Below are 23,647 nucleotides of genomic sequence, written 5' to 3' on the forward strand. Positions count from 1 at the left end.
GAATCACAAGATGACTGTAACTCATTTGCATGGTCTTATGGATTTCAAAAATCTATTACAGGGCTCTGCACTAGACTGGGATGTCGCTTGTGAATAGGTGAGAAGCTTCTGTGGTAAATTAAAGATGGTACAAAAGACTGGAAAGATATTCAGTTGAACATAAAGTTCTGCAATGAATTATAAAGTTATGTGATGTACGAGTCTGCAATAGATTCGATCTTTTGACAATAAATTGGACAATTCTAGAAACTGATGTAAAAGCACTGAGATAAATAGCATTTTATATTGATAGGTTAAAAATGTTCATAATCAGTTTAAAGTGATGCACATTTTCCACAGATTTTTAGATAGTCTGAATGGTCCGCCATATATTTGGTGGTTCTAAGACAGTTTAGGGTGCTTGGAAATACAGTGTGGGATGGAGGTTAACTACAGAATTAAACGGCAGATTGGAAGATCAGAAATGCCTGCACCGATGTGTGATATATTGAAAGGTTTTGTAATCAATTGGAAATGCTATAGAACTGAAGGTTTTTAGCTCGATGGGACAATTCTGTGATAGATTGGATGTTCTGCTGAGACGTTCCCTTAAAAACTCTGTTTATCCCCTACCGGAGGAAAGCCGTTACAAACCACGCTTCTGGGCTGACGTTTATCACTCGACATCTGAGCTTGGCTAGTCACTTCCTATAAGTGCTTCGTCTTGCTTTCCCCTTAAGTAACCGACAGGAAGTAAGCTGCGCACGCTCTCACTGCAGCTTGGTGTAAAGTAGAATTGCACATTTGAGGAAACCACAATCGAGACCAGGGGTGACTTCTATACCGAGCATCTCAGAGTCGAGGGCCTACCAACACGGGCAGGAAAGGGTGCCGACGGCCCCTCAACGGCCACGGTGGGCGCACTCACACCTGAGGTGAGTGCCAGGAGCGGGGCTGGAATCTGATCAGGTGGAGGTGGACAAAGGGAGACAGGGTTGAAGGAAATAATGACTGAGACAAGACAAGAGGGGAAGAAAGGGAGAGATGGGGTGGAAGAGACTTAAAGAATTTAAAAAATGCGCGAATACGGGAAGGTAAGGGAGCGACAGAAAACCTGATAGAGAAGGCAAGTGGAAGAGGCTGAGGAACAGAAAAAAAGAAATTGGGAGGAATATGAGGAAATAGAGTGCTGAAGAAAGAGAAGGGGGTGTGAGTAGGGGTCAAGGGAAAGTGAATGCGAGAAACCGGGACAGATGGGCAGACTGTGTGAGGGTATTGGGGACAGGAGTAAATAGTGTGCAGAGTCTGGGGCACATGGGTAGACCGTGTGAGGTTACTGGGGACAGGAGTATGTAGTGTGCAGAGCCCGGGACACATGAGCAGACTGGGTGAGGGTATCGCGACAGGAGTAGATAGTGTGCAGAGCCTGGGACACATGGGCAGACCATGTGAGGGTATCGGGGACAGGAGTAAATAGTTTGCAGGACCTGGGGCACATGGGCAGACCGTGTGAGGGTACTGGGGACAGGAGTATATAGTGTGGAGAGCCCGGGATACATGGGCAGACAGTGTGAGGGTATCGCGACAGGAGTAGATAGTGTGCAGAGCCTGGGACACATGGACAGACAGTGTGAGGGTATTGCGACAGGAGTAGATAGTGTGCAGAGCCTGGAACATATGGGCAGACAGTGTGAGGGTATCGGGACAGGAGTAGATAGTGTGCAGAGCCTAGGACACATGGACAGACAGTGTGAGGGTATCGCGACAGGAGTAGATAGTGTGCAGAGCCTGGAACATATGGGCAGACAGTGTGAGGGTATCGGGATAGGAGTAGATAGTGTGCAGAGCCTAGGACACATGGACAGACAGTGTGAGGGTATCGGACAGGAGTAGATAGTGTGCAGAGCTTAGGACACATGGGCAGACAGTGTGAGGGTATCGCGACAGGAGTACATAGTGTGCGAGGGTATCGCAACAGGAGTACATAGTGTGCAAAGCCTAGGACACATGGACAGACAGTGTGAGGGTATCGCAACAGGAGTAGATAGTGTGCAGAGCCCGGGACACATGGGCAGACAGTGTGAGGGTATCGCGACAGGAGAAGATAGTGTGCAGACCTTAGGACACATAGGCAGACAGTGTGAGAGTATCGCGACAGGAGTAGATAGTGTGCAGAGCCTAGGACACATGGACAGACAGGGTGAGGGTATCGGGGACAGGAGTGGATAGTGTGCAGAGCCTGGAGCACATGGGTAGACAGTGTGAGGGTATCGGGACAGGAGTAGATAGGGTGCAGAGCCTGGAACACATGGACAGACAGAGTGAGGGTATCGGGACAGGAGTAAATAGTGTGCAGAGCCTGGGACACATGGACAGACAGTGTGAGGCCATCTAGACAGGAGTAGATAGTTTGTAGATCCCGCGACACATGGGCAGACAGGGTTAGGTTATCGGGGACAGGAGTAGATACACATGGGCAGAAAGTGTGAGGGTATCAGGACAGGAGTAGATAGTGTGCAGACCATGGGACACATGGACAGAAAGTGTGAGGGTATTGGGACAGGAGTAGATAGTGTGTAGAGGCCGGGACACATGGGCAGACAGTGTGAGGGTATCGGGGACAGGAGTAGATAGTGTGCAAAGCCTGGGACACATGGGCAGACAGTGTGAAAGCATCGGGACAGGAGTAGATATTGTACAGAGCCTGGGACACATGGGAAGACAGTGTTAGGTTATCGGGACATGAGTAGGTAGGGTGCAGAGCCTGGGACACATGGACAGACAGTGTGAGGGTATCGGGACAGTGGTAAATAGTGTGCAGAGCTTGGGCACATGGACAGACAGTGTGAGGGTATTGGGACAGGAGTAGATAGTGTGTAGAGCCCGGGACACATGGGCAGACAGGGTGAGGGTATCGGGGACAGGAGTAGATACACATGGGCAGACAGGGTGAGGGTATCGGGGACAGGAGTAGATACACATGGGCGGACAGGGTGAGGGTATCGGGGACAGGAGTAGATACACATGGGAACACAGGGTGAGGGTACTGGGGACAGGAGTAGATAGTGTGCAGAAACTGGGACACATGGGCACACAGTGTGAGGGTATCAGGGACAGGAGTATATAGTGTGCAGAGCCTGGGACACATGAGCAGACTGGGTGAGTGTATGGGGAACAGGAGTAGATAGTGTGCAGAGCCTGGGGCACATGGGCAGACAGTGTGAGGGTATTGAGGGCAGGAGTAGATAGTGTGCAGAGCCTGGGGCACATGGGCAGACAGTGTGAGGGTAGTGGGGGCAGGAGTAGTTAGTGTGCAGAGCCTGGGACACATGGGCAGACAGTGTGAGGGATTTTAGGGCAGGAGTAGAGAGTGTGCAGAGCCTGGGGCACATGGGCAGACAGTGTGAGGGTATTGGAGGCAGGAGTAGATAGTGTGCAGAGCCTAGGACACATGGACAGACAGTGTGAGGGTATCGGACAGGAGTAGATAGTGTGCAGAGCTTAGGACACATGGGCAGACAGTGTGAGGGTATCGTGACAGGAGTACATAGTGTGCGAGGATATCGCAACAGGAGTACATAGTGTGCAGAGCCTAGGACACATGGACAGACAGTGTGAGGGTATCGCAACAGGAGTAGATAGTGTGCAGAGCCCGGGACACATGGGCAGACAGTGTGAGGGTATCGCGACAGGAGTAGCTAGTGTGCAGAGCCTAGGACACATGGACAGATAGGGTGAGGGTATCGGGGACAGGAGTGGATAGTGTGCAGAGCCTGGGGCACATGGGTAGACAGTGTGAGGGTATCGGGACAGGAGTAGATAGGGTGCAGAGCCTGGAACACATGGACAGACAGAGTGAGGGTATCGGGACAGGAGTAAATAGTGTGCAGAGCCTGGGACACATGGACAGACAGTGTGAGGGCATCTAGACAGGAGTAGATAGTTTGTAGATCCCGCTACACATGGGCAGACAGGGTTAGGTTATCGGGGACAGGAGTAGATACACATGGGCAGAAAGTGTGAGGGTATCAGGACAGGAGTAGATAGTGTGCAGACCATGGGACACATGGACAGAAAGTGCGAGGGTATTGGGACAGGAGTAGATAGTGTGTAGAGGCCGGGACACATGGGCAGACAGTGTGAGGGTATCGGGGACAGGAGTAGATAGTGTGCAGAGCCTGGGACACATGGGCAGACAGTGTGAAAGCATCGGGACAGGAGTAGATATTGTACAGAGCCTGGGACACATGGGCAGACAGTGTTAGGTTATCGGGACATGAGTAGGTAGGGTGCAGAGCCTGGGACACATGGACAGACAGTGTGAGGGTATCGGGACAGTGGTAAATAGTGTGCAGAGCTTGGGCACATGGACAGACAGTGTGAGGGTATTGGGACAGGAGTAGATAGTGTGTAGAGCCCGGGACACATGGGCAGACAGGGTGAGGGTATCGGGGACAGGAGTAGATACACATGGGCAGACAGGGTGAGGGTATCGGGGACAGGATTAGATACACATGGGTGGACAGGGTGAGGGTATCGGGGACAGGAGTAGATACACATGGGCACACAGGGTGAGGGTACTGGGGACAGGAGTAGATAGTGTGCAGAAACTGGGACACATGGGCAGACAGGGTGAGGGTATCAGGGACAGGAGTATATAGTGTGCAGAGCCTGGGACACATGGGCAGACTGGGTGAGTGTATGGGGAACAGGAGTAGATAGTGTGCAGAGCCTGGGGCACATGGGCAGACAGTGTGAGGGTATTGAGGGCAGGAGTAGATAGTGTGCAGAGCCTGGGGCACATGGGCAGACAGTGTGAGGGTAGTGGGGGCAGGAGTAGATAGTGTGCAGAGCCTGGGACACATGGGCAGACAGTGTGAGGGATTTTAGGGCAGGAGTAGAGAGTGTGCAGAGCCTGGGGCACATGGGCAGAAAGTGTGAGGGTATTGGAGGCAGGAGTAGATAGTGTGCAGAGCCTGGGGCACATGGGCAGACAGTGTGAGGGATTTGGGGCAGGAGTAGATAGTGTGCAGAGCCTGGGGCACATAGGCAGATAGTGTGACGGTACCAGGGACAGGGGTAGATAGTGTGCAGAGCCTGGGGCACATGGGCAGACAATGTGACGGTACTGGGGACAGGAGTAGATAGTGTGCAGACCCCGGGACACATGGGCAGGCAGTGTGAGGGTATCGGGACAGGATTAGATAGTGTGCAGAGCCTAGGACACATTGGCAGACAGTGTGAAGGTATCGGGGACAGGAGTAGATTTGTGTAGTGCCCGGGACACCTTGGCAGGCAGTGTAAGGGTATGGGGGACAGGAGTAGATACACATGGGCCTACAGGTTGAGGGTATCGGGGACAGGAGTAGATAGTGTGCAGAGCCTGGGGCACATGGGCAGACAGTGTGAGGGTATCGGGGACAGGAGTAGATAGTGTGCTGAGCCTGGGGCACATGGGCAGACAGTGTGAAGGTATCGCAGACAGGATTAGATAGTGTTTAGAGCCCGGGACACATGGGCAGACAGGGTGAGGGTATCGGAGACAGGAGTAGATATTGTGTAGAGCCCGGGACACATGGGCAGGCAGTGTGAGGGTATGGGGGACAGGAGTAGATACACATGGGCAGACAGTGTGAGGGTATCGGGGACAGGAGTAGATTTGTGTAGAGCCCGGGACACCTAGACAGGCAGTGTGAGGGTATGGGGGACAGGAGTAGATACACATGGGCCTACAGGGTGAGGGACAGGAGTAGATAGTGTGCAGAGCCTGGGGCACATGAGCAGACATTGTGAGGGTATTGGGGACAGGAGTAGATAGTGTGCTGAACTTGGGACACATGGGCAGACAGTGTTAGGGTATCGGGGACAGGAGTAGATAGTGTGCAGAGCCTGGGGCACATGGGCAGACAGTGTGAGGGTATCGGCGACAGGAGCCAATAGTGTGCTGAGCCTGGGGCACATGGGCAGACAGTGTGAGGGTATCGGCGACAGGAGTCGATAGTGTGCTGAGCCTGGGACACATGGGCAGACAATGTGAGGTTCATCAGGGACAGGAGTAGATAGTGTGCTGAACTTGGGGCACATGGGCAGACAGTGTTAGGGTATCGGGGACAGGAGTAGATAGTGTGCAGAGCCTGGGGCACATGGGCAGACAGTGTGAGTGTATTGAGGGCAGGAGCAGATAGTGTGCATAGCCTGGGACACATGGACAGACAGTGTGAGGGTATTGGGGGCAGGAGTAGATAGTGTGCAGAGCCTGGGGCACATGGGCAGACAGTGTGAGGGTATCGGGGACAGGAGTAGATATTGTGTAGAGCCCGGGACACATGGGCAGGCAGTGTGAGGGTATCGGGGACAGGAGTATATAGTGTGCAGAGCCTGGGACACATGGGCAGACTGGGTGAGTGTATGGGGAACAGGAGTAGATAGTGTGCAGAGCCTGGGACACATGGGCAGACAGTGTGAGGGTATTGGAGGCAGGAGTAGATAGTGTGCAGAGCCTGGGGCACATGGGCAGACAGTGTGAGGGATTTGGGGCAGGAGTAGATAGTGTGCAGAGCCTGGGGCACATGGGCAGACAGTGTGACGGTACCAGGGACAGGAGTAGATAGTGTGCAGAGCCTGGGGCACATGGGCAGACAATCTGACGGTACTGGGGACAGGAGTAGATAGCGTGCAGACCCCGGGACACATGGGCAGGCAGTGTGAGGGTATCGGGACAGGAGTAGATAGTCTGCAGAGCCTAGGACACATTGGCTGACTGTGTGAAGGTATCGGGGACAGGAGTAGATTTGTGTAGAGCCCGGGACACCTAGGCAGGCAGTGTAAGGGTATGGGGGACAGGAGTAGATACACATGGGCCTACAGGTTGAGGGTATCGGGGACAGGAGTAGATAGTGTGCAGAGCCTGGGGCACATGGGCAGACAGTGTGAGGGTCTCGGGGACAGGAGTAGATAGTGTGCTGAGCCTGGGGCACATGGGCAGACAGTGTGAAGGTATCGCGGACAGGATTAGATAGTGTTTAGAGCCCGGGACACATGGGCAGACAGGGTGAGGGTATCGGGGACAGGAGTAGATTTGTGTAGAGCCCGGGACACCTAGACAAGCAGTGTGAGGGTATGGGGGACAGGAGTAGATACACATGGGCCTACAGGGTGAGGGTATCGGGGACAGGAGTAGATCGTGTGCAGAGCCTGGGGCACTGGGCAGACATTGTGAGGGTATTGGGGACAGGAGTAGATAGTGTGCTGAACTTGGGGCACATGGGCAGACAGTGTGAGGGTATCGGGGACAGGAGTAGACAGTGTGCAGAGCCTGGGGCACATGGGCAGACAGTGTGAGGGTATCGGCAACAGGAGTCGATAGTGTGCTGAGCCTGGGGCACATGGGCAGACAGTGTGAGGGTATCGGAGACAGGAGTAGATAGTGTGCAGAGCCTGGGACACATGGGCAGACAATGTGAGGTTCATCAGGGACAGGAGTAGATATTGTGTAGAGCCTGGGACACATGGGCAGGCAGTGTTAGGGTATGGGGGACAGGAGTAGATACACATGGGCAGGCAGGGCGAGGGTATTGGGGACAGGAGTAGAAAGTGTGCAGAGCCTGGGACACATGGGCAGACTGTGTGAGTGTATTGGGGGCAGGAGCAGATAGTGTGCATAGCCTGGGACACATGGACAGACAGTGTGAGGGTATTGGGGGCAGGAGTAGATAGTGTGCAGAGCCTGGGACACATGTGCAGACAGTGTGAGGGTATTCGGGGCAGGAGTAGATAGTGTGCAGAGCCTGGGACACATGGGCAGACAGTGTGAAGGTATTGGGGGCAGGGAGTAGATAGTGTGCAGAGCCTGGGACACATGGATAGACAGTGTGAGGGTTTTGGGGCAAGAGTAGATAGTGTGCAGAACCTGGGGCACATGGCAAGACAGTGTGATGGTACCAGGGACAGGAGTAGATAGTGTGCGGAGCCGGGGGCCCATGGGCAGACAGGGTGTCGGTACTGGGGACAGCAGTAGATAGTGTGCAGAGCCCGGGACACATGGGCAGGCAGTGTGAGGGTATCGGGACAGGAGTAGATAGTGTGCAGAGCCTGGGACACATGGGCAGACAGTGTGAGTGTATTGGGGGCAGGAGCAGATAGTGTGCATAGCCTGGGACACATGGACAGACAGTGTGAGGGTATTGGGGGCAGGAGTAGATAGTGTGCGGAGGCTGGGGCACATGGGCAGACAGGGTGTCGGTACTGGGGACAGCAGTAGATACTGTGCATAGCCCAGGACACATGGGAAGGCAGTGTGAGGTTTATCGGGGACAGGAGTAGATATTGCGTAGAGCCTGGGACACATGGGTAGGCAGTGTGAGGGTATAGGGGACAGGAGTAGATAGTATGCAGAGCCTGGGGCACATGGGCAGACAGTGTGACCGTACAGGGGACAGGAGTAGATAATGTGCAGAGCCCGGGACACATGGGCCGACAGTGTGAGGGTATCGGGGACAGGAGTAGATATTGTGTAGATCCTGGGACACATGGGCTGGCAGTGTGAGGGTATTGGGGACAGGAGTAGATACACATGGGCAGATAGGAAGAGGGTATCGGGTACAAGAGTATTTTTTTTAAAGAAGTTTTCTATAGCGCTGTCAAGACCCAAAGGTAACAAAGCACTTTACAGTAAGAGAATAGCATATAATCAACAGAAGCATGACATATGAAAGGTTTTAGCAGTCAAAGAGTTTCAGAGTAAGAGCTGCATAATTGTAATGCAGAACTTTTTTGGTTTCAAGATTCAATGCGGTCGCATAGTTCTAGGGTTGCTGTCTGTTCCGTGTTATCCATATCCAAGGGAACGGATGAAGAACAGGGATTTGAGTTGACTTTTGAATTCCACAAAGGACAGTATGGTTCTGATGTGTGGGGGGATGGAGTTACAAATTTTGGGGGCGTTTCCCGGGAAAGAGCAGTCCGCTGTTCTTTTCTTTCTAGTTTTAGGTAGGATGAGCAGGAGGGAGTTAGAGCCTCTCAGATTCCTGGCTTGGCATGCTTTTTTGAGTCTTTTTGCCAAGTATTCGGGTTTGCCGGTATGGAGGGCTTTGTGGGTTAGGCAGGCCGTTCTGAAGTTACTTCGCATTTCTACTGGGAGCCATTTGAGTTCTTTGAGTGCCGGGGAGTTGTGATCAGATTTTTTGATGCCGGTGATCATTCTGGCTGCCGCATGTAATGTTGTTTTGATCAGTGCCAAGTGCTATTTAGGAATACCTGTTAGGATTGCGTTCCCACAGTCCAGACAGTACCAGAGATTGAGTGGCCAGTTTGAGATCCTTGTGAGGGTATCGGGGACATGAATAGATAGTGTGCAGAGCCTGGGGCACATGGGCAGACAGTGTGAGTGTATCGGGGACAGGAGTAGATAGTGTGTAGAGCCCGGGACACATGGACAGACAGGGTGAGGGTATCGGTGACAGGAGTAGATATTGTGTAGAGCCCGGGACACATAAGCAGGCAGTGTGGGGGTATGGGGGACAGGAGTAGATACTCATGGGCAGACAGGACGAGGGTATGGGGAACAGGAGTAGATACACATGGGCAGACAGGGTGAGGGTATCGGGGACAGGAGTAGATAGTGTGCAGAGCCTGGGGCACATGGGCAGACAGTGAGAGGGTATCGGGGACAGGAGTAGATAGTGTGTAGAGCCGGGACACATGGGCAGACAGGGTGAGGGTATCGGGACAGGAGTATATAGTGTGCACAGCCTGGGGCAAATGGGCAGACAGTGTGAGGGTATCGGGACAGGAGTAGATAGTGTGTAGAGCCCAATACACATGGGCAGACAGTGTGAGGGTATCGGGGACAGGAGTAGATAGTGTGTAGATCCCGAGACACATGGGCAGACAGGGTGAGGCTATTAGGCACTGTTTTCTGTGATCCGGTGGTTGCAGGTGGCGCCCACTGGCACTACTTTTTTGGGACTTGCCCTTATTTTTTCTCCACAAGCTTTGACCCACAAAAAGAGAGAGAAAAACACAACAGGGGGAAATAGGAAGGAAGAGAAGATGGAAAAAGAGTGACAAAGATAGAAGCAGTGATGAAAAAGAGCCTGAAAAAAAGTGAGATATAGGGTCAGGGAGTATCTGGTGGTAGGTGAAAGAGGCATGGGCTGAAATCAAGACTACACTGTCTTGGTACTCGGCATCCTGAGCTTCGATATAGCCAGTCGCTGGCTTCTGAAAAAAACTTTGGGCACCGTCATTTATTTCTTAATTTTTTCCTTCACAATTTAAGCACTGGTATCATGGACATGAGTAGACAGAGTGCAGAGCCCGGGACACGTGCATGGACAGACAGTGTGAGGGCATTAGGGGCATGTGCTGAGTGTCCAAGGCTCGGCACACACGGATAAGCAGTGTGAGGAACACGGGCGCCCAACATTCCCAGAGAGCAAAGGGTGCCACGAGTGTGAGAAGCTTGAGGCACATGTACTCATGGTAGAGTGGTCAGTGGGCATGCACGCGTGGTCTGGGAACTAGGGGCGCATGGCAGGACTGAGGAGATTTGGGTGCACCCACATTGTGAGGAGCTCGCGGGCACACTGTGAAGAGCTTGGGATTCACGCAGACAGCATGAGGACCTTGGGATACTCGGTGTGATGAGCTGGGCAAACTCAGAGTGAGAAACTTATGGGCACAGAGTGTGATGAGTCTGGGATACTCAGTGTGAGGAGCTCACAGGCACACAGATAATGTGAGGAGCTTGTGATACTCAGTGTTAGGAGCTCACAGGCACACAGATAATGTGAGGAGCTTGTGATACTCAGTGTTAGGAGCTCACAGGCACACAGATAATGTGAGGAGCTTGTGATACTCAGTGTGAGGAGCTCACAGGCACACAGTGTGAGAAGCTTGGGTTAATCAGTCTGAGGAGTTCACTGGTACACAGTGTGAGGAGCATGGCATACTCAGTATGAGGGTCTCATGGACAAAGTGAAAGGAGCTTGCGATGCTCAGTGTAAGGAGCTCACAAGCACACAGTGTGAGCTTGGGTTAATCAGTGTGAGGAGCTCGCAGTCACACAGATAATGTGAGGAGCTTGTGATACTCAGTGTGAGGAGCTCATTGGCACACAGATAATGTGAGGAGCGTGTGATACTCAGTGTGAGGAGCTCAAAGGCACACATTGTGAGGAGCTTGTGATACTCAGTGTTAGGAGCTCACAGGCACACAGATAATGTGAGGAGCTTGTGATACTCAGTGTGAGGAGCTCAAAGGCACACAGATAATGTGAGGAGCTTGTGATACTCAGTGTGAGGAGCTCACAGGCACACAGATAATGTGAGGAGCTTGTGATACTCAGTGTGAGGAGCTCACAGGCACACAGATAATGTGAGGAGCTTGTGATACTCAGTGTTAGGAGCTCACAGGCACACAGATAATGTGAGGAGCTTGTGATACTCAGTGTGAGGAGCTCACAGGCACACAGTGTGAGAAGCTTGGGTTAATCAGTCTGAGGAGTTCACTGGTACACAGTGTGAGGAGCATGGCATACTCAGTATGAGGGTCTCATGGACAAAGTGAAAGGAGCTTGCGATGCTCAGTGTAAGGAGCTCACAAGCACACAGTGTGAGCTTGGGTTAATCAGTGTGAGGAGCTCGCAGTCACACAGATAATGTGAGGAGCTTGTGATACTCACTGTGAGGAGCTCATTGGCACACAGATAATGTGAGGAGCGTGTGATACTCAGTGTGAGAAGCTCAGAGGACACAGTTAATGTGAGGAGCTTGTGATACTCAGTGTGAGAAGCTCACAGTCACACAGATAATATGAGGAGCTTGTGATACTCAGTGTGAGGAGCTCAAAGGCACACATTGTGAGGAGCTTGTGATACTCAGTGTGAGGAGCTCACGGGCACACAGATAATGTGAGGAGTGTGTGACACTCAGTGTGAGAAGCTCACAGGCACACCGATAATCTGAGGAGCTTGTGATACTCAGTGTGAGGAGCTCACAGGCAAACAGATAATATAAGGAGCGTCTGATACTCAGTGTAAGAAGCTCACTGGCACACCGATATTGTGAGGAGCTTTTGATACTCAGTGTGAGGAGCTCACAGGCACACAGTGTGAGAAGCTTGGGTGAATCAGTGTGAGGAGCTCACAGGCACACAGATAATGTGAGGAGTGTGTGATACTCAGTGTGAGAAGCTCACAGGCACACAGATAATATGAGGAGCTTGTGATACTCAGTGTGAGGAGCTCACAAGCACACAGTGTGAGGATCCTGGGATACTCAGTCTGAGGAGTTCACTGGCACACAGTGTGAGGAGCATGGCATACTCAGTATGAGGATCTCATGGACAAAGTGTGAGGAGCTTGCGATGCTCAGTGTGTGGAGCTCACAGGCACACAGTGTGAGGAGCTTGGAATATTCAGTGTGCGGAGCTCACAGGCACACAGATAATGTGAGGAGCATGTGATACTCAGTGTGAGAAGCTCACAGGCACACAGATAATGTGAGGATCGTGTGATACTCGGTGTGAGGAGCTTACGGGCACATAGAGTAAGGAGCTTGGGATTTTAAGTGAGAGGAACTCACGGGCACACAGACAGTGTGGTGAGTCTGGGATACTCAGTGTGAGGAGCTCACAGGGACAACCATAATGTGAGGAGCTTGTGATACTCAGTGTGAGGAGCTCACGGACACATAGGGTGATGAGTCTGGGATACTCAGTGTGAGAAGCTCACAGGCACACAGGGTAAGGATGTTGGCATATTCAGTGTGAGGAGCTCACGAGCAGACACAGTATGAACAGTTGGGAGCAAATAAGCAGTCAGTCATTAAATTTAGTCTGAGGCTGTCACAGCCTTAGGGATTTTGGGGCATATTACCAAGCAATAGCGATAATCATCGCTATTGCTTGGTTAGAGACAAAAATGTATCGCCGACCTGCGGCGGTTTTTATCTCAGATAAACCTTGGTATTACCAAGGTTTATCGTAAATGCGATAAAAATCGGCCGAAATGCATGAATATCGCTGAAAAGTCAGCGATATTCATGCATTACCGAGCTAATGCTCTTAGCCATGTTATCCACCTCTCATTGGATAACATGGCTAAGAACTGCTCAGGGCAGGTGTTAGCTTTTGGAGATATTCGCGCTTAGCGCGAATATCTCCAAAAGTTGGTAATAGGAGATAGCGATGTTAACGACTGTTTCCAGTCGCTAACATCTTGGCATGCCCACTTTGCATGTCATTAGTGATACATTTCTCTGACATGCAAAGTGGGGCCCAAGATGGTCGCTATCTCCTACTAGCTGTCGCTAACTGGTGTTAGCGACAGCTATGTAATAGGGAGATAATTTTATCTCCGCTTTCTTGGCTTTTAAAGCCAAAAAAGCGGAGATAAACCCCCTTGATAATATGCCCCTTTAAGCTTGCTTATTGAGAGATACTTTGGCTCAAGAGATGAGAAACGCCCCATTGATTCTCAAATTAAAGTGTGAGGTGTTTTGCATTTCGTAGAAAAGATAATCTGATACTTTTCCTTCTAAAAGTTTTAAACTGTAGAACATTATCACTGTCATTTTTTGTGTTTTGTTCTCAATGGACATTTGTTGCTGAAAGTGAACAATGCTGGCGAAATATCTGTTTAAATTGTGAAACGCTGAGAAAATGATAAAATATTGCATCACAACAGTAAGTTCCCATAAAATGTCATCATTTTCACTCATTTGGCCTTAAACAAAGATCCTGAGTGGCAGAATCTACATTGTTCTTGCACCGCCTACATTACACAGATGTGTAGCTATTACTGAGACCAGAATCCCGCACTGTCCTCACGCATTTCCTCTGATCCTCATTTCATGCGTTCTTAACTGTGTTTAAGTAGGGCAAGCACCATCTTCAGATGACAAACCTGAATGTAGCATGGTTGGTGATTCTGAAAGTGACTTGGACCTCAAAGCATATTGACTCACTAAAAGAACTGAACTCTGGGTGAAGCGCGTTAACCGAGGTACCACTCAGCCTATTGATTTGATAGGGATTGGTAACTGTTGACCTAGCTTTGAAGCACAGGTTAGGAGAGGTTGTATGTCACTATGCAGAACACTATTACATTGAGTTACCACTATTTAGAAACCGCTTAATCACCTAAAAGTACTTTGGCCAAGGGTGTATTTGACGTACAGGATATCAACACAGCTACTAGGTTTGTAGATCTACACCAACCGGAACTAGACCCTGACCCAAAAACTACTACTTAACCTACGTTTACCTCAACCATAACACATGTCCAAATCTTAGTTATATATCTACCCATCATACCATAACACCTTCGCTCACCCTAGGACTGTGCCTAATCCCACCTCTGACCTTATGCCTAAACCTAACCCGACCTCTTAGTCTAATCTTAAATCTAACCCTAAATCCAATGCTAATCCTTATCTTTACAGAAACCCTAAACCTACCACTGCACCCTAATCTAATCCCAGTGCTGAATTTGAAAAAGATAAAGTGTGCACAAAGCTTGTCTCAGAAGCCTGTGGCCAAGGCTGTGTAGTCTGAATCTGCCCCAGGTCTCTTCTGTCCACTGTCAGACACACCCTGCTCCTTAATCTCACTCTTGCATGGTCATGCTTTCTCTCTTTTTTATGGTGTTTCCGTTGTTCTCTTCCACTGTCTTTCCGTTTTGTTTGTTTTTCCATTTGCTGCTCTTGGTGAATGTCCAATGAGGAAACAAAAGTGCCAGTCCCAAAAAGTAGTGCTGGGGATCTGATCAGCAACCACTGGTTCAAATTAAGCACTACCTATCCCTACATAAAACCATAAAAATGAGCCATACTGTAGGTCTCAATTTAATCCAAGCCTAACTCTAAACCATGGCCTAACCCTAAAAGCAATCCTCATCCTAGATCTAATCCTTCCTAAATCCTAAAGCCTAGGGCTAAAGCCTAGGGCTTACAGTAAACATCAACCTGACCTAAGTCTAGCTTTAAGCTTTAAGCTTTAGTCTAAACCTAAATTCAATTTTATCACCAACCGATACCTAAAAATACCCTAATCCTAATTTTCTAACCTAACATCATTATTTTACAGTAGCCCATGTGGGGTGAGCTGATATAGTGGATCTCATTTAGTGATATACCTGAATGTGGGGGCCTACATCTTGGTATGCCCATGTAGATTGGGAGAGCACCTTGTCTGATGGTGCTGCCTATCCAGGAACCTGCTAAAAGTTCTTCTGAGGAATACAAAAAAGTGATGGGTAGATGGTTGAATAAATCTCGGTCACTTGTAATTACGCAGGGCTACTACCCAGTCCGTCGTTTTCTTGCCCACCATGCCACTTCTGAAACAAGGAAACACAGAGATGTGGGCACATTACTTGTGCTCTGCCTTGTTCCCTCTGCTTGTGACATCATTTGCAGCACCATAACTGCTATCAGAAGATTAAATGACTCAATTTAAGGCTTGTAGGACACACTGGTAAACTGTGATCCATTGCATCAAACAAGCAGTTTTCAATGTCATGAAGGATATCTATCATGATGTAATGTGTCCTGAAATGCATTATTCAAATGGTCATTCAAGTCTCATTAGCCATGCCATTGCTGATGCCGATGAGGTTGCCAATGTAGAACGAAAGTAACTGACATTCTGCACCTACAATTTACAGTCCACGGAGATGGAACGACCCAACCTGCACACTTCTCTCTCTATCCAGGTAAACTAAGAACAGCTGACCTCTGATTAGTCTTTGTATTATATGGTAATGTCAATTAATGTGTACCCTTTCTGGCGCCCACTAATGCTATTACCATAACACTCACCGGCCTGCAGCCAATTACAAGTTAATCATCATATAACATGTCTTATCAATCACCGAGTAATATATCAACTAATAAACCAGCTGATACCAACTGAACAGGCATGGAATAACTGAAGAGACCTGTCACTTACTGCTGAGCAAGTAGAGGACTCTAATCTAGTCTACTACTGTAGGTCCCAACCAGCTACACAGTATAACCACTTCTTTACATCTCACGATACCATTCAGATATGGGATGATAGTAACAAAGCCCATCCCAGGAAATGTCCCCACCATTTCTCTCACCAACCATGCCTGCTCAAGACCAAAAACTTTAAACAAAATATCAGGTTGGACCCAGTGCAGTAACCAGCAATGTAGACTATGATCATTAGAAATGCGTGAAAGGGCCTTGAAAAGCAGCTCAAAAGCTTGCAGCACACAGAAGGCCATAAACGGTGTGTCTGCCTCTAGCACCTCTTCATCTACCACACTGCCAAGCTCTGCATCCAATAACACAATAACTGCACCTTGGTGGTCCTCACGCATAACATGGAAACATTTCCCACATTGTACACAGAGGCAACATCAAAACACCTCCACATTGTACACAGAGGCAACATCCATCCAATCACACACCCTACATGCTGTAGCTTTAGGTACTGGCAAACTACACTTCCTATTATTACTTTTAATTTTTCTCTTATTACATTAGAAAATTCATGTGATCTCACACTCCTCTGAAGCTGTAGTCCTGGGCTTTACAAGTATTTCCACTAGGCCCTAGCTGTGGCGAGATTCATACCAGCTCAGTGCCAGGATACCCTCTCAGGGGGATGTATGGCAGAACAACACATGCCTTTACCATGCCTGCCTTTACCACGCAATGCCTTTACAATGCAATGACTTTACCACCCTATACGCCTACCACCCCTAAAACTAAAAATGTCCTTACCCTCCTACTCCCTTACCCACCCAGAACCATAAAAACACCTAGACCATCCTATAGCCCTACCCACCCCTAAAACCTAAAGAATACCCTTATCTCCATATTACCTTACCCACCCTTAAACCATAAAACACCCTGACCACCCTATACCCCCACCCACCCCTAAACCCTAAAAATCACTTACAACCATACACCCATACCCACCCTAAAACACACCCACACCTTCCTATACCCCTACCCTTACCGACTCCTAAACCCCAAACAAAACTCTTACCACTGTATACCCCTATCCATCTCAAACCCTAAAGAATACCATTACCACCCTATACCCCTACCACTCCTAAATTCTAAAAATAGCCTTATCATCCTATACCCTTACCCACCCCAAAAACCTAAAAATAATTTCCCACTCTATATCCCTACCCATCCCTACATCCTAAAAAAGCCTGTACTACCATGTACCCATACCCACCCCTAAACCCTAATGAATACCCTTACCACCCTATTCCCTTTTCCACCCCTATATCCTAAAAATCCCTTACCACCCTATACCAATACTCACCCCTAAAATCTAAAAATTCTCTTACCATCCTGTACCTCTATCCACCACATAACCTTAAAAATACCCCTACCTTTCTATACCGCTACCAACCCTAAATCCCCAAAATACCCTTAGTGCCCTGTACCCCTTCTCATCCATAAAATGCCCTTACCACTCTATACCTCTTCCCACCCCTAAACCCTAAACACACGCTTACCCCCTATACTTCTACCCACTCCTAAACCCTAAAAAAAACCTTACCACTCTACTCTCCTATCCTAAGCCAAACCCTAAAAAACACCCTTCCATTAAGTACACTTACAGTGCATTGTACAGGCATATGTGGTAAATGTATATGCATGGTAAAGGCATGTGTGTTAAAGGCAGTGCGTTGCAAAGGCAGTGAGTGGAAAATGATGCATGGTAAAGGCATTGCATTTTAATGCATGCGCTGTACAGTCTGTTTCCCACCACCGTGTGATCGTGTACTCTGCAAATCTGCATAAAATAACTCCTCTAATTTTTCATACCTTAACTTTTAATTTTCTATTAGTAGCTCCTTGATGTTTTGAGTAAGTTTAACAGCTCCAAGAAATATGATTTGTTTCACTCCTTACCTACAACTTGCTAGGAGGTGCCTCCCAAATAAAAAAAATAACATTGCTTAGTTTGGAGGCAGAGGGAGTCCAACCAGGCTGCACTTCAAAGGGACTCACAACCAATTGTTTAGGTGCTCTATGGTTCTTCAGTAGCAGGGCAACTGGTGACGTCAAAGGTGAATGGTGAGATTTAAATTCCTTCCAACATGTTCTTCTTTTTGGAACAGGGGTGGTCCTAGACTAGTTGCAACTGGCGTCCGAGAAGAACCAAGCAATCTGCCCCAAACTATTTTTGTCATTGAAAGGATAGGAAAAAATGTATAGAGCGCACTAAAGCCCAAAGTGCCAAAACGCTATATCAGGACAGTTGAATCAACAAGAGCAGCACAACCAAGAATCAAGGATTATTGGCATTGTTTATGTGATGTATATCCTTGAATTTGGAGTCCCACTTAACTTATAGCTCTAGGGGGCTGTTTTACAAGCCCCTTGTGCCACAGGTGTATCACTTATTTTCACATAAAAAGTGACGCACCAGCGGCACAAGGGGCGTGTAAATAAACCCCAGGTGATGCCATGCTTGCCTATTTGGAGTGTCCGCCTTCGCTTAGTGCCGTATAGTGATGGCAACGCGAGGATATCCGCTACCGGTACTTAAAAATGCTTCAGACCTGCAAATCAGTCTCCAGTTAACACCAATGACCTCATTCAGGGGCTTATTTACAAACTCATTGAGCCGCCGGTGCGTCACTTTTTTGACACACTGGCAGCGTAGTGTGCCTGCCCATATTTACAAGGTCATGTAATGCCACCCTGCTTTTCATGGCCTTATAAATATGGCTCCCTTTCACGCATTACTCTGCGTGAAAGGGGAGTTCAATGGGTGTTGCTGGGGGTGTTTCCACACAACATCCATGTAACCTGATGCATTCCCAAGATTTACAAGGTTTTGTAAATCTGGGAATGCGTCAGATTTCTACGCCTCCGGAGGGAAGCGCAACAAGGAGAAACACCTTTATTTCTCCTCTTTTTCCTTTTTTAGGTGTGCTACATTCTGTAGCTTACATAGAAAGAGGAAAACAATCACCCCTACAATGCAGACACTCTTGCACCATGGCACAAGGTTGCCTGCTTTTGTGCATGGCTGCCCATTTTGCACCAGCGCACAGGAAAAGGACAGGAATGCACTTTATCTTGTACATACAGCGCATTCCCGCCCTTTTCTTTTGACACGCGGCCACGCAGCAGGAAAGCTTGCTGCACTGCTGTGCATCAAATTATTGTAAATGAGGCCCTCAGACTTTCGGGGTAAGTGAAAATTATTCAATTTCTGGGAAAATGCAAAATTTTGAAGTAGACTCTGCCACCATACTATTCCTAAGATGGGGGAAGTTTCCGCCGGGGAGTGCGTCATATCAGCCGGTGGTAGGTGGTGGTGCTCTCTGCACTCATTTTTGGTGATGGCCTCCTATTTTTTCTCATCAGAGTTTGACCAATAGCAACAGAGAGAAAAATTCAGAAGGGCTTGTTTACAAGCCCCTTGCGCGGCAGGTAGGTCACTTTTTATATAGGAAAAAGTGATGCACAGGCAGTGCTAGGGGCTTGTAAATAAACCCCAGAAGGTGGAAGAAAGGAGAAAGAGGAAAAACAGTGACAAAGAAAAAAAGCAGGGATGAGAAAGAACCTGTAAGAGTGAAATAATGAGTTAAATAAAGTGCCTGATGATGGAAGAAAGAGGCGTGAGGTGGAATCAAAAGTACGCAGTACCCTCGAAATTCAATATCGCCGGCTGCAGGCTTCTCAGCAAGTGGGTCCTGGCACTCATTCTTTTACAGACTAAGCATTGCAGTTGCAATGCAGTTTTGAACTTTCGTCAGAAACGGGAGGATTTTCAGTTACTAAATCAGGACTCTGCTTTTCAGAGCAGAACCCACACTTCCTCGTCGACTTGGTCTGCAGTGTGGTAGCTTGGGTTTTGCATCGTCATATTCACAGCTGATTCGGCAGAGTCTGTGAGCAGACTGTGCACTGAACCGTGATGGAGCAGCAGACGTCGAAATATGCACTCAACGCAGGGTTGGATTGGGATTAAAAATCGGCCCGGGCACGCATAAAAAAATCAGCCCACATTTTCATAATGCCTTACCTCAAATCACTGCTTTCAGCGTAATTTTACATAAAGGGGGGGTAAAAAAAATGCACGCATTAGTTTACACTAGTGAAACACACCTGAAAACAAGTGAGGCCACTTCTGCTCAGGCCCCCTGCCCCCCTCAGTATGCCCACATTAATGGGAGGCCCAGCGAAAGAAAAGGGGTGACACCTGTACCTGTTGCTGCTATATGGGAGATAGTGAGTGCCCATCTCCCTCCAGAAAGGCCACTCAGACACCCACTTGGCCGCTGGCGGTATAGTCGAACAACAGAGACACCGCCCAAATCGGCCCCCAGGCTGCTCAAAAGCAACCCTCAGCTGGAACTCAGACCCCGGCCCCTCGGGCATTGCCCGAATGTCCCTGTTACCAAATCGACGCTGACTCAACGTCTCCATGTCAGTGCATGCTTTAACGCGGTATTACTGGTGTCTATGTGCAGTGGCGGTGTAATGATCAAGTCCACAAGTGATCATGTAGTTTAAAGATGGTTTATTTCAGTATAGTTACAAGATGATAACTAGATAGGAACTAGACCACAGGGAGACCCCACCAGGAGCAGCCAGCATGCTGCTCAGCCCAGCCAACAGTGGCTATTTGACTCCCAACATTCTGTGAAGTGACATCACATGAGGATTCCACAGAGAGGGAAGGCATAACATGGGAGTCAAGATACAACAGGCGGCCAGCACAGATAAGTGCGGTGGCGTGGGGGGAAGTCGACATATGACGGAATAGGTATAGTTAAATAAATAAATAATACCTATTCCGTCGTATGTCGGCTTCCCCCCTGTCGCGTTCTGCCCCGCCCCAGCCCACTGCCCTGCACTGCTTACCGGTGCAGGCCGCAGCTGTCTATCTGTGCACTGAAGTAGCGCAACTGAACTAATAAGATCTTTCTGTGCTGTGTTATACAGTGTTACCAAGGAAGTGGCAGTCGTATCTGTGCACTGAGATGCAGTGCCACACAGTTGAAGCAGTGTTACTGAGGTCATAATAGCTATCTTTGCAGTGTGATGCAGTGACACCGGAGAAGTAACAATATCTGTGTAGTGTGATGCAGTTTCACTGGACTATTGATTGCATCAGTGCTGTGTGATGCATAGTTACTATAGTAGTGAAGCTATGTATCTGTGTAGCATGAGGTAGTGTTCGCGTAGTAGTAGAAATAAGTATGCTTTGTGGTGATTGTTAATCACGTATTATTAGAAGAAACATCTGCCTTTACAGTGTGAGACAGTGCAATTGAAGAAGTAGTACTTATCTGTGGTGGGATGCAATGCCACTGAAATAGTAGTATTATCTATTGAAGTTCTTGAAGAAGTAGTAAGTAAGCGGCACTGGAGTGGATCATCTCATTCCTCGCCGGAAGAACCCAGAGAGTCCGCCTGCCCCCGTTCTGATCCGCGGCCACCGAAGTCATCTGCGGCGTTCCGCAAGGATCCACACTCAGCCCCACCCTCTTCAACGTCTACATGAGCCCTCTCACAGCCATCGCCCGCCAACACAACCTCAACATCATCTCCTACGCCGACGACACCCAGCTGATCCTCTCCCTCACCAACGACCCCGCCACCGCCAAAGCCAACCTCCAGGAAGGAATGAGAGACGTCGCAGAATGGATGAAGATCAGCCGTCTGAAACTGAACTCAGACAAGACGGAAGTCCTCATCCTCGGACCATCTCCCTCCGACTGGAACGACTCCTGGTGGCCCCCTACCCTGGGCATCGCACCCAAACCAACGGACCACGCACGCAACCTGGGCTTCATCCTGGACTCCTCCCTCACGATGACCAAGCAAGTGAACGCCGTCTTGTTATCCTGCTTCAACACCCTGCGCATGCTCCGAAAGATCTTCCGATGGATCCCCACCGAAACCAGGAAGACGGTCACCCAGGCCCTCGTCACCAGCCGTCTGGACTACGGGAACACCCTCTACGCTGGAACCACAGCCAAACTCCAGAAAAGCCTCCAGCGCATTCAGAACGCCTCAGCACAACTCATCCTGGACATCCCTCACCGCAGCCACATCTCCGCCCACCTGAAAGACCTGCACTGGCTCCCCGTCAACAAGAGGATCACGTTCAGACTCCTCACCCACGCACACAAGGCTCTCCACGACATGGGCCCGAAGTACCTCAACAGCCGCCTCACATTCTACACACCCACCCGCCAGCTCCGAGCCCGCCAGCCTCACCCTCGCCTCCGTCCCACGGTTTCGGAAATCCACCGTGGGAGGAAGATCCTTCTCCTACCTGGCAGCCAAGACATGGAACTCCCTCCCCACTCACCTACGGCTGACCCTGGATCACCTCTCCTTCAGGAAACAACATAAGACCTGGCTGTTCGAGCAGTAGCGACCCCCCCCCCCCCCTCAGCGCCTTGAGACCCTTACGGATGAGTAGTGCGCAATACAAATTTTGTTGATTGATTGATTAAGTATCTGTGTGGTATGCTTCAGTTCCTTACGTAAAGATAGGTTAGAAATGGGCGGAGTTGCTAAGGTAGAGGAGCTATTTGCCTGTGAAGTAAAACGCAGTGTTACTAAATTAGTACTAAGCATTGTGCAGTGTGATGCAGTGCTAATGGAGTAAAAGCCGTAGCTATTTGTGGAGTGTAACGCACTGTAACTGGAGTATTGGTATTCTGCTACTGTGAAGGGTGATACAGTGACAGCAAAGTAGTGAAGCACTATTATAGAAGTAATGGTACATGTTGATCCAGTGTGATGCAGTGTTATTCAAGTTGCAGTGTGTATCTGTGGTTTTAGGCAGTGTTACTGAGATAGTCCCAAATGTACAGGCAAAGAAGAAGTTTGTAACTTCCACGGAAAATATGTGCTGCAGGTTTGGATTGTCCTTGGTTATCGCTGCACTGGTAATGTTCTATTTGCAGCAGTAGGGTTGCAGTGGCATTTGCAGTCTGCAGTGTTATCACTCTTATTGTAGTATTGTAGTTTTAGTTGTGCTTGTGAAAGTGGTGGTGTTGTCACAACTTCACTGAAGTGGAGTAGTTATAGTTCTATAGTGGTGTAGTCAAAGCCGGCTTTAGAGCTGGTGGCGCCCTGTGCAACACACTTTTTCAGTTGAAGGCACCTGCTTCGGCCTCCTGTGCATGCTGAGGAAATGTCTTCCCCTTCTACCAGTGGACTATAGGAAAACTGTGGTCCAGGCGCTGGTCACTTCTAGACTTGATTATGCTAATGTCCTGTACCTGGTCCTCCCCGATTGCCTTCTCAATCGCTTGGAGGTGGCCCAAAATGCAGTTGCAAGAATGGTACTTAGGCTTAAGCCCAGGACTCTTAGATTCCCGCATCTCAATGCGCTACACTGGCTACCAGTAAAAAAGAGGATCAAGTTTAAGACACTGGTGCTATTCTTCAAGGCCCTGCATGTGAGTGGTGCGTGACATCTCAGAAGTAGAGTTTCCAAATACATGCCATCAAGAACCTTGAGGTCAGCCTCAGCGAGCCGTGCCTCCGTCCCAAGAATACAGTGTGCCAATGCTGGAGGTAGTTCTTTTAGGTTTCTGGGTGCCCAATCCTGGAATCATCTTCCGCTATCCCTCAGAACTGTGACAGACCTCACTGTTTTCAAGAAGCTGCTTAAAACCTGGTTATTCCTCAAC

General features: G+C 49.1%; 1 protein-coding gene across 1 annotated transcript in view; it reads left to right on the forward strand.

Annotated features, from left to right (window-relative positions):
* Positions 1-757: 757 nt before the first annotated feature.
* Positions 758-23,647, forward strand: part of SPN (sialophorin) — a 32,548-nt gene continuing 9,658 nt past the window's right edge. The window contains exon 1 of the mRNA XM_078652443.1: positions 758-914. The gene's annotated coding sequence lies outside the window, so the exon portion shown is untranslated. The remainder of the gene's footprint in view (positions 915-23,647) is intronic.

Source organism: Lissotriton helveticus, chromosome 7, assembly GCF_964261635.1.
Source record: "Lissotriton helveticus chromosome 7, aLisHel1.1, whole genome shotgun sequence".
In the NCBI taxonomy this organism is placed as follows: domain Eukaryota; kingdom Metazoa; phylum Chordata; class Amphibia; order Caudata; family Salamandridae; genus Lissotriton; species Lissotriton helveticus.